Source organism: Carassius gibelio, chromosome A2 (assembly GCF_023724105.1).
Source record: "Carassius gibelio isolate Cgi1373 ecotype wild population from Czech Republic chromosome A2, carGib1.2-hapl.c, whole genome shotgun sequence".
Classification (NCBI taxonomy): Eukaryota; Metazoa; Chordata; class Actinopteri; order Cypriniformes; family Cyprinidae; genus Carassius; species Carassius gibelio.
Genome location: NC_068372.1, coordinates 24,456,103 through 24,469,303, shown reverse-complemented (window position 1 = coordinate 24,469,303; position 13,201 = coordinate 24,456,103).

Here is a 13,201-nt window from a genome sequence, read left to right as displayed (position 1 = left end):
GTGAATATAATGCATCCTTGCTGAATAAAAGTATTAATTCCTTTTGAATGGTAATGTATACATATAATTTAGAGACTAAAATGTATGCATGTACTGAATTTGGCAAACAAACAAATACTCTGCCCTAGCGTGCATGTTTTATGCCTGAATTAAGCTGTAAGGTTGGATCTTAGGGTCAAAGCGATCTGAAATAATCCATTTACAGTCAGAGACATACCATGCTAAAAGCAAATTCCAGGTCAGTGAAGATATCTAAGGGGTCCTCATCTGTTAAGTAACTGAAAGGACACTGAGGCCAAGTTAGAATTATGTAATCGCTCCAAGTGCATTACAGGTTGTAGATAAAAGAAAAAGTGTAAAATAAAGCTCAGAGCTTCACTGATATGTAGCCCATAAGTAAATATTGCCTTAATCTCTTGGCAGCCAATTATACAGGGGATTAATTTTCTTTTCATTTTGCAACAAAGCCCTGAGTAGTGTAATTTTCTAGGACATTATGACTCATTATCAATGCTTTCCAGTCTAGTTATTCCCATAAAAGGGGGGTTGGTGCATTCCAAATGCATTTGTATGTTACTCTGGTGTACGGCGGGAGGGTACGGATAATTGAGAAAGCCATATAGTTCATTCCCTGAGTCCGTGAGAGATTCAGCATCTCTGTATTTAGCTGGGTCACGTTTACGCTGACTCTGTACCTCCTCACCCAGCTTGTCTGTGCTAATGTGCTCAATGACTGTTTAATTGAGAGGAATGAGAGTAAGCTGCTTTTCTGGGGGTCCTTGACATGGCTGGACAAAAATCTCTACAGGACTCAGCAAAGCTCATGTAGTCTGTTACCGAAGTGGCATAAGCTGGCCTGGTGGGTAGTGAGCTTGTATGCAGGGAACAAGAATTTGAATTCAGTTCACTTCTTTTTATTTTAAAAATTCCAATGGATCACAGTGCATTCCGACTAAATTTGTAGGTAATAGTGTGCTAATAGTGTGACAATATTAATAGCTAAAAGCTAGAAGTGTGACACTAATAATCAAAAATACATAGCACGCAGGTATTATTAATAAAATAAATAAATAATGAAATCTGACAGTAAATCACTTATAATGTTACGAAAGTTTTCTATTTCAAATAAATGCTCTTCTTTTACACTTTCTATTCATTAACAAATCCTGAAAATCCATCCCAGTAATAATTTACATTTTAAAAAGTATCAAAATAGAAAAGTTATTTTTAATTGTAACAATATTTTACAATATCACTGTTTTACCGATTCAATAAATGGAGCTTAGTGGGCACTAGAGACTTATTAAAAAAATACAAATCTAACTGACCCCAAAACGTATGAATGGTAGAGTGAGTATGTGGTGAGTGGGGCGGGGCCGAGAGGCGTGGGAACGAGGAGTGAGGCCAGGTGTAGTGATTGGAGATGAGCTACACCTGCGCCCCACCGCCAGTATCGAGTCCCACGTAGGAGATAGAAGGATATAAAACTGGAGCGACGACCGTGAAGGACGAGAGAGGACCAGGCCTGGGACATTATTTTATGTGTTTGCTTTTTAATTTATGCGCACCAGTCGGCCGTGAGGGGCTGGTGCGCCGTTTTGTATTTATTTTTGAATATTAAAATTATGTTTTGATTGTGCGCCGGTTCCTGCCTCCTTCTTCCCGATGAATAGGAAGTTTTTATCGTTACAGAGTAGTTTTAACAGAGAAATATGTAATGTTGTCTTTTGTATGAACTGCATATACTAACATAATATTTAGAATTTTTTCATAAGGACTTATCAATTAGCATGAAGTGAAAGTTTCATCAAACCACCCAGGCATTGTCTTGAAAAGGTTGTCCCTCAAAACTCACTTCTCTGTGAACAAGAGGGAGTCTTGTGATAAAAACCGACACCAGCCATCTCTTAGAAGGACAGACAGAGCTAAGTAGCTTTGATCAGAACAGCATGTCAGCATCCAACCACATGAAGAGCTCAACACAACACTGATCTGTATGGGAAAGTGTCGCAAAAGAACAAAGAGCCATGAAAAAGCATCTGGAGTTTGTGGAAGGGCACAGTAGTGGCCCAGTTGTGATGTGGGGAATTACTTTGTGGAACAGATTAGATCAAGATGTTATCAAGAAGCTGTGTGAGGTTGTGTGCAGGGCACAAAGCTAACGTTGCATTCTTAAAAAAACACCATTGGGTCACAAAAGGACACTATGTGAATATAATAATGTATTTTTTCTTTTTTTTAATAATATTTTTATTTCCATATTAAATTTATAATGATAGCAATATGAAATAATGTTTTATAGACAAAACTTTAAAAGTTGTGACAAGCAGGGCTATTTTAGAAAATTAGCATGTGATTGTATATAATATTTTTATAAACATTTTGCATTTGAAATTATTTTCATTATTATTTTGTATTATTTTGTATTTTTTTATTATTTATTTTATATATTTAGTGCTTTCCATTTTAGACAATTGGTGTATTTTTTATAACAATAATAATAATAATAATAATAATCCTTTTTATCTTTTTTATTATTATCAATGATTATCAACATAGCTTTTGTAAAATCAAGTTTAATTTTTTTTACTGTAGTTAAGTTCATTTAGTTAGAATTATTTTAGTATATTTATATATATGTAATATTATGTGGAAATATTATGGAAAATCCATTTCAGGAAAAACCTTCAATCTTCAGAACTGTAGCCGTCAGTGCTCCATAAGGAATCACAATAGAACATATTCAAATGTAGTACTGAATAAACACACACACACACACACACACACACACACACACACATATATATATATATATATATATATATATATATATATATATATATAAAACCCTGAAAGTGTGACATTTGCTACTTGGGAAAATGTATACAGTTAGTCTTGTTGATAGTGTGTACAGCTCAAATCTGTCTCTTATATTTTTATATCTCTTATCTCTGTAATTCTGTGTGGTTTGGCTCAGGCTGTCAGGGACGCGTATTTCACCAACCAAAAAAACCTTCTAAAGCCGGTGATATCTCAGTATTCATTACCCCCCTTGCATAGAGAGGACTTTGTTATGCATTATTCATATTTTTCACTTTTGTTTCTTCCATTCCTTCACCTTTTCATATTTCTTTGCCTTTTGTACATCGTCTCCTAGTTTGTTTTGCTTCTAGCTTGGAACGCATGAAAAATACAGCTCCCGAGGTGAGAAATGTTGTACAAGACATCTCCCTCACCTGAGTTATTCAGAAAAGCAATAACGCAAACTCTGTGTGAGGGGAAAGCATGATATTAAGAGTGAAGCCAATTTGGCCCTTAACTGAAGCAAATCTGACATCACCTCAGGGAGCAGACAATTATGTAAGATCCATATAACATATTTCTGCTTCCATCAAAGTTTCTTATTATAATCACATTGTTGTGCATGTCTGTTAGCATGTTATTTCTTATACTCTGACTCGCAGACAAATCTCATTCGTGTTTCGCTTAAGTTCACTGCTCAGGCAACATCTGTAATCTGCTCCATGTGATCTTGGTAATTTTTCCTTTGTTTGTAGACATTGACGAAGATTTGTGTGCAAAACAAACTAGGTTTATAAATAGCTAAAACCCTTATGCACTATTAAGCAAGTGAAATGGGCAGGCTGTAATATGGAAAGAAAGGACCAATTTTAAATGTATCTCAGCCAGACATAGGAATGGGAATTGTAAGGGATGTAAAAATTCTGGTTCAGATTCCAATAGCACATAAGGGTCCGGTAACCTATTCCATCAAAAATGAAAATTACACCATTGTTTACTCACTCTCAAGGCAGGTGTATATGACTTTCTTTTTTTCAGACAAATCCAATCTGAGACATAAACCACACATAAACTTTGCTTCCTTTGCTCCTGTAAACAAAATCTTGGTTCTCACAACAATAGCATAATCTCACCGGACCTTATCCTTACGTCATCCGCTGGAACACGACTTTTCAATGTAACCTTGTACTACAGTTGTTTGAAGCTAGAGATTACTGTTTTTGTAAAGTTTTAAATATGGATATTTTCCTCACAAAAACGTTTTTGAGAAGTTTGAGGAGCTTTTTCCCAGAGTTTGTCTCCAGACAGGAAGCTATTGCAATTGCATGCAGTGTTTCCTGTACACACTATAGTACTGATGAAGCAGGGTCATCACTGTAGTTAACTATAAAACTAAAATTAAAACCATATATATATATTTTGTTATTTAAAATATAATAAATGTTTACTAAAATAAAATATAATAAAAAGTTTCTCATTTTAACTCATAAATGTATTTTTATTTATTTTATTTCAGCTATATATTTTAGTTACAAACTACTAATACTACTAAGACTTTTTAAATAATGCGTATGAGCTTTTTCAGTGTGTGTGAGTATTTTAGTGGCATTATAGAGTATATTAATGTAGATGTTTTCAGAATTTAAGCATATTAGATGTAAAATGTGTTATTTATATAGTAAAATATATCATGCAAATAACATAAACTGCATCATTAGATGCTAAAATAACTAGTTAATTATTTGTATGTTAAATAGTTATGTACATATTCGAATGGATCTTTGTCTATACAGCTTGGAAGAGCATTTTTCCAAATTACAAATTGACACGGTAAACAACAACCAAGGAACTTAACTGTTAAAATGATCACACTGGAAACACAGTTCATCAGAAGCTGTACAGGTGGTAACATTCTCAGCATTAAGTTTATTTAGAAATTTATTTAGAAAATGATTATTCTACAACTGACATTTACTCCTCCGCAGGATGAGGTTTCAGAGGACGCAGGACTGGAAAATATTATTTTATTTGAGCTCAAATTACTCTGACTGCAGCTATTGAAAGGGCAAAGAAAGGGTAAATTATGTACTACCGTAACATAGAATTCATATCAACTGTTTCCAAAAAAGAATATTTCAAAAAAGTAGTTTGCCAAAGCCCTTCATCGCACTACCCTGCAAAAATACATTTTTTTTATTATTGCTTGAGAAAAATTACAAAGTGTCTCTTTTATAGGTGCCTTGCTCAGAGCTGCCAGAGAAATGGCTCTGATGCCAAACGTAGGGAACTTCCAGCTCATTCTGGTTGGCAAAAAACGGCAGAGATTATATCTTTTCCTTGAGAAGCAGTGTGAATTGACTTTTAAGTGCTGTTTTTGGGATAGAAATGAATGCTATAACGGATTTTGGGAAAATAAAGGAATTGAGGAATGGGCTAGCCAAAGGCAAGATCCATTGAGTAAGGCTCTTTTTGTGTTAATGCACTTCACACACCAGCTTTGAGCTTTGAGTACAGAGCATTAAGGACTGCCATCTCATAATGTCAAACAGCCAGATTTGCATTAGAAGATTTCTGAAGTGATTGACTCTTAAAAGGCAGATGGAGTTTAAGAATTCCTTTTTTTTTTTTTTAATCAGCTGTTCCAAAGCAGAGAAATTCCTAAAGGGAACATGCAGTATTATTGATGAATTATTATTATTACTATACACAGTTTTGTAAATGTTTAATGAAATGTGGGTAACATTTTTCAGTCTGAATTATAAGATGCAACTGCAAGTAGATTTAGAAAATGTGACCAGGGCAAATAGCTTAAATTTATCATTCTTTCCACTTGAAAACAATTTAAAATCTTATCAAATAATGTTGATCACAAGCATAAAGAGAAAACTGCATTAACTTCCTACAGATGCATTGAAATTATGCCTTTTATTTGTTTATACTGCATTACAAATTGGATAATAACTGCCCTTAAAGGGATAGTTCACCCCCCCCAAAAATTTATGTCAATAATGACTCACCCTCATGTTGTTCCAAATAAGACCTCCGTTCATCTTCGGAACACAGTTTAAGATATTTTAGATTTAGTCCGAGAGCTTTCTGTCCCTCAGTTGAAAATGTGTGCACGGTATACTGTCCATGGTTAGAAAGGTAATAAAAACATCATCAAAGTAGTCAATGTGACATCAGAGGGTCCGTTACATTTTTTTTTTGAAGTATTGAAAATACATTTTGGTCCAAAAATAGCAAAAACTATGACTTTATTCAGCATCGTCTTCTCTTCCGTGTCTGTTATGAGAGAGTTCAAAAGTGATATCCGGTTCGCAAACGAATCAGTCGATGTAACCGGATCTTATTGAACCAGTTCACCAAATCGAACTGAATCATTTGAAACGGTTCGCATCTCCAATACACATTAATCCACAAATGACTTAAGCTGTTAACTTTTTTAATGTGGCTGACACTCCCTCAAACAAACCAATATCCCGGAGTAATTCATTTACTCAAACAGTACACTGACTGAACTGCTGTGAAGAGAAAACTGAAGATGAACACTGAGCCGAGCCAGATAACGAACGAAAGACTGACTCGTTCTCGAGTCAAGTTCGGTTCTTTTCCGTGAACCATTTTTTCCGTACAGTTCGGTTCAATAAACCGGATGAAGAAAATGGTTCACTGGTTCAAGAATATCCGGTTACATCGAGTGATTCATTCACAATCCGGATATCACTAAACTGTAGTGTTTTGAAATCTCACAACATACACGGAAGAGAAGACAATGCTGAATAAAGTCATAGTTTTTGCTATTTTGGACCAAAATGTATTTTCGATGATGTCACATGGACTACTTTGATGATGTTTTTCTTACCTTTCTGGACATGGACAGTATCCCGTAGCCTACATACATTTTCAATGGAGGAACAGAAAGCTCTCGGACTAAATCTAAAATATCTTAAACTGTGTTCCGAAGATGAACGGAGGTTTAACGGGTTTGAAAACGACATGAGGGTGAGTCATTAATGACATAATCTGTATTTTTGGTTGAACTATCCCTTTAAATAGGCAATTAGCATAATCAACATATATGTATTTCCCATGGCATCTGATGCCCTGGAAACACTTCAGTGTTTTCCTCCTGTGGGAAAACAAGAACTGTGTGTATCAGGCATGTTAAGCATTGATGCCATAAAATAAATGCTCTACGAACAGGAACATAAGTGGAACAGAAACACACTGATTTTTGTTATGAATGAAGTTCAATTGCAACAGTTTTCCTCCAGAAAAAAATATTGAGTTGAACATGAAACTAACATTTTGGTTGTGTCTGCTGAATTTTTCTCCCTGTGTTCTTATTGATCTTGTAAGCCATGCGAGTCAGATATGACTCTTTCAGCTTTAAGAAAGGCATATTATTTCGCTTCAGCTGTGGATCCCTGGCATGCAGGACATAAAGCATTATCCTCTGATGCCTGCCGTTAAAAAGCCACCAGCCCTAGTTCTCATGCAACTGTCGTGCATTCAGCTGCTTCAAAAGAGAGAGTTATTTTCTCCCACCAACAAATGGTCCTTCTCTATCTTTTTTTTTTTCTATCAGATAGAATAATCTTCAAAGTGTTGTGATGAGAGAAATGTGACGTTTTATATAACAGAAAATACAGCCTGAGGATTTGTACATGAGTGGAGTGGGCACTGGGCAAATGAGCTGTGATTGCTGTTGTAAGCATTGTACAATGTTGCATATATTTGGTCACATATTTCCTTCTTTTCTTTATAAAATTATAAAATAGATTATAATGTGCATTATTAACTGGTCACATTCTATTATTATTATAATGATATTTCTTAGTATTTATTATAGGACCTGGCTTATGAGAGTTAGTCTCTTGTGTGTTTTAAATTCAATGCTTTGAACCAACTGTGATTTATTCTTCTTCAGTAATTAGACTTCACTGGTCTTGCTGTACATTTTTGATTCACTATAAAGAGCCAGTCACACATATACAGCAAAGAAATATAGCAACCGTGAAGTCTGATTTATAAATGAAATCAAATAACCCTTATTATAAGAGTTGTTTGATTTCATTCAGGAATTGGACTTCATGGTGGCTTTTCACTGTATGTTTGTGATTCTGTAAAAAGAAGCGTTCATAAGTGTTAATAATAAGTGCCAGTTTATAAAAGTTGTGATGCCATGCATTTCACACATACTTTTTTTATTGTTATTTTGAAAGAACGAGTGTTCAAGAGCTGTCAGTGAAAATGAATGCTTTAAAATAATTAATTTACTTTTTCTTGCTTCCTCAACCCTTTATCCATTTTTTTTCAGTAAATAATAGTCCAAAATGTATAGTATAAAATATATTTTGCCTACACTTGTAAAAAAAAAATCTAAATGTTTTTACAATATAAAATAATAATTATTTAAAAAAATCATTAAATTGTAAATAATTTTACATAACAACCTGTAAAAGTTATTGTTTATAACAGAAATAAAAAAAACTGTAAATCCAACTCAAAATCTCCCCCCCCCCATTGCATTATCATACCCACTTTGCTATTACACTCTATTTTGAACTGCAGTTTGCAATTCAGCTGTTGTCATCAGCAATGGCTTTGACTTTGAAGTTTCAAGGAGCCAAAAAAGCCTCATATAAGACATCTGCTTTGTGAGCAGTCAAGCCTTGCATGTTTACATCCTAGACAAATTAAAGTGGCGTGCTTAATTAGATTATTTGATTATATGTGCAATTTTAAAGCCGTCATGCCATATTAGGCCCACTGTGTGGAATAAACCCTGTTTTACAGAGAAACTGCCAATTAATGAACTTCAAGCAACATCCTTGAAGCCAGTGTGATTAGTTCTGAAAAGGTAGTACTGTACATGATTTCAAAAGGATTGTACACCAAAGAATAAAAAGTCTGTCATGATATACTCACCCACGTGTTGTTTTGAACCCCTCTGACCTTTTTTTCCCCCCTTCTGAATAGCAAAGATAAATGACAACGGTAACTATCCAATATGTTAAAATACTCATTATAAAATATTTTAAGTATTACGGTATCCTCACTAATATGGGTTTGGAAAAAGAACATCTCAGCATGAGTACACTCTTAAGAATAATGGTTCCAAAAGAGAGTTTTTGCAGTGATGCCATAGAACTGTTCCCCCAAAACTGTTCAGTGAACAGTACTAAGAACCAATTTTTCTTAGTGTGAAGAACAATTTAATTATCTAAAATAAAAATAAATAAATATATATATATATATATATATATATATATATATATATATATATATATATATATATATATATATATATATATATATATATATATATATATATATATATATATATATATATAACCTTCTGTGCAATAGAAAGTTTCCCTGGATCTTAAAGGAACTAGCCATTTAATATGCAAAATATATGGCTCAGATGTCCAAATCAGTTACAGAATTGATTTTGACAGCCATTATCTTGGAATTACAAAAAGCTAAGGTTGATAAGGTTGATGAATTAACTTTTTTATCCACTATATTAAAGTTGTGTCTTACCCACAAACTTTCACTATCATCCAGAAACACTGGCTTATCTTTATATCGAACTAAATTAGATCAAAAATTGGGCTCGAGTCAGAGAACAGCTCTTCTGACATAGTCAGTGCCAGTAGGTCTGCCTGCTTTTATCTGAAATCTGTCCTTACATTGGAGCCAGCATGGAGGTCTGTTTCATTTTTGGTAATAAGACTCCTTGTTGTTATATTTCATTACATGCTGTGAAGGTCCGGAAAAGGCTTGCTTTTTGAAGTATAGACTGAGCTCAATCCACTTCCCGGACTATGTTCATCTGTATCAGTTTCCCAGCTCCTGTACAGTCCATTGTTTGTGATGTATCCAACCTCAGCTTCGTAGCCTTCCTCGTCCCTCATCTCTTCTCATTCAGCCAGTCATCATTCAGTTTATGTTGTTTCATAGGCCCATGCCCTGTCCTGCCCCGTGAGTGGGGACCTAGCGGAGCTCTCCACACCACAGATAAAAACATTTGGATACTGATAGAATGAATTAGCTGCACATTTGGGATTGATTTCTAAATGGCTTAATAGAAGCCAGTGAAGTGCTGCTCTGCACATCCAGGGGAATCCAGATCATGCACAGGTCACATTAAAACGCTGCTTTGGTGCGTTGGGTTTCAGCTGGAATGTCCCCTCGAATCAATGATGGAGGCTTATTTACTGGGTACTACCAGAAACTGTATTGGCGGAATGTCATATTAAGGGATTTGGTTTCAGGTCTGAAAGCCGGTAGAAAAACACAGAAGGTCACTTGTTTGTGCTCAGCCTCTCTTAGGGGAGCACCTTGCACGTACTGTAGTGTCATCAAACAAGGCTTGCTTCATTTTGTCTTTCTCAGTGCTCATTAGTGTCAGAGCCCAATGGGATGTTTACTACGCAGGTAATGCAGCTGGATGTGTTTAATTTAAGGGGTGTTATACAGTAAGTGTGGCGTAGACTTTGATGAATAAAATTGAAGATTAAAGAATGAATTAGTCAGTGAGTCTGACAGTGCTCTTCAGCTTAAAACAACTGTTACCCTCTAATAAATTATTGAGTGTGGGATGAAAAATGTGAAGAGCAGGAAATTGCATCACAGGGCCACAGGGGAAATATGACAAGTCTCCACACATCCAAAAAAATGTCCACCATCTTGAAGGTTAATAAAATGCGTCATAGATTGGAGTCTTTGCTTGAACAATCTCCCCTGATATACAGACGTGCTACTGGATTTGACAACACTCTCAGGAACAGCCCTCCAGCTAAAAGTTGGGCCATAAAACTTGCCAGTCCAGTCAGTTCACAATGTAGTTTTATCCACTAATATATAATCTCTATTTATGCCTTCATGCAATGTTTAACATCTATCAGACTAACCAATGCTAAATCATTTCTAAGCACATTCCTTTGGGGAAGGAGCTCACTAGTTAGAGTAGAGTTAGAATTTGAATTGATGTGACAACACTCCACAATCGGAATGAATTGGAATTAAAGGAAGTGGAATTTATTGAGTTACAACTGAAAGGACATTTTTAAAGCTGAATTTTCAGCGAAACTTACACCACTCTTCAGTGTCACAATACCTCAGAAATCATTCTGATTTGCTACTTTGGTGCTCAAGAAACATTATGTATCAATGTTAAAAAGAAGGGGTAAATGGTAAAAATGTATGTACTGTCACTTTTGAAAAATTTTATTTATAATGGGTAATCAAATAATTTTAGAACTTCTTAAAAGTATTAATTTAAAAATAAACTTACTGGTCACAAATTTTTGAAAGGTAACTTTATTCAAATCTAAATCTATTATTATTATTATTATTATTTTTTGCAGTTCTGAGTTCTCTTTGATATCTTTGCTGAACAATGGTCCTGCCATGTTCATTAGCAAATGTACTCAAACTCTTTCAAATATATAATATGTTTGGGGAGAAATAAAAAATGACAGTGATTTAATTTAAAAACATGCAGTGCTAATTCTTGGCATTTAGCACCCGGCTAAAAGGGGCTGCGGTGATTAGAGAATAAAAGAAAAAGAAATGCATGCTTGCTTGTCATGTCTCTTTAGGTTTATGTTTGTACAATAGATGTCTTTGATGTCATGTCATGTGATTCCATCGAGTGATTCAGTCATGTGTTTTGTGTTATGTGATCTCTGTTTCTCTCTTGTTCATGTGTCATGTTTTCATTGTCTCATTACCTGGTTGTTAAGTCAGTTCTCTTATTGGTCACTGTCTTATTTAGTAGTTCCATTTTATCATTGGCTGTTTATCTCATGTGATTATCTATAGTATTGTATTTAAGCCCTTTCGTTTGCCATGTTGCTCTGCTGTTTATTGAAGTTCAAATCAAATATTTGTTTCCATGTCAATCTCAGTTTTGTAGTTTATGTTCGACATTTTGGACCAATCTAATGATCTGAACTAAATACTTAAGTCAATGTCTTCTTCTGCTTCGTATGGCGATGTTACATTGCTTTTCCTACTGAAACATGTTCACTACAATAGTGTAACAGGTAAGTGAGTTATCCCTACCCTAATTATAAGATTTCTTACTATTTCAGAGGACAAAGGCTGTCACGTGATTTTCAGTTCTACTGCTAGGGGTGTCATGTAGTTTGTCCTATCAAACGTTCCTGCACATCTGTGACAAAAGCTGCAAATCTGATACCTTTAAAATTAGACATTGGTATTAATCATCCGAGCATCGATATGTAATTGATGACTCATGCAATAAGCAGAGCCTTGTTGGAGAATGTGATCATGTAAGGGTTGTAGGGACGGTCGATTATCTCTGACCTGCCGCATAGGGACGGAAACCAATTAAGTGTGTAGCAGTGACTGAGATCCTGAGAGAGGCACTGAGGACTACATCAGCCATGTCAATCACTAGCAAGCTGTCAGACACATGATCGATTGAGATCCCTCCCCTGGGTTGCCATCTTTTTTACTTAAGTACAGTGTGCCTGGAATATAAAATGGATGTAGTATGTCAAGAGAGGCACTTTGAGCAAGTTACATCAGTCTAAACCTCAGTGCTAGTTTAAAATGTGTGTGTGTGTGTGTGGGCTTTTCAGGCAATGTGTGGCTAAGGGTGTTTCACAGCTGGTTCATTTGGAGCATTTGTTTCTGAAACTTCCCATCTATGGAAACTTTCCATCGCACAGAAGGATTTAATAATGGAAAAAAGATTCTTTAGATAATTGAAATATTCTTCACACTAGGAAAAACAATGTTGTGTGTATGTGTGTGTGTGTGTGAAGGTTTATATGTCAATGTGCATATTGCTATGGGATTTTTGAGTTTTTATATTCAAAGTTTGACACAATGCAAAATGAGGATGTATAAAACTATTATTTAGTTTTTAAAGCTGTACTTCTTAAATTATTATTTATTATTATTATACATTTTCATTTAAAACCCTGGTCTTATTTTTTTAATGCATTTACTATATATGATATATTTTGAAACTGGTAAAGGGTAAAGTGTTAAAGGGACAGACCTTGTATGACTTTGTTCTGTGGGGAAAGTATATATATATTTTTTCAATGTAATTAATTTTATTGCCATTTGATGGTTTGGATCTCACTAATTTTCATTTTTAAGTAAAGAAACTGTTAAAAAATTCTTCAAAATGTAATTTATGTTCAACAGAAAAAAAACATAGTTTGGTAGCAGCTTAAATGTAAAAAAAAAAATCATCCTCAAAAAATCATCCTCATTAGAAGGGAAGCTGTCATGTGCAGTGGTGGTCTCCTCAGATTTGAGAAGCACTAGTCCAGAGGATGACAGTCAATTTATCAGAGATATTTCTGTATCTGAACCATAAACAACAGTACTTTATTGCATACAG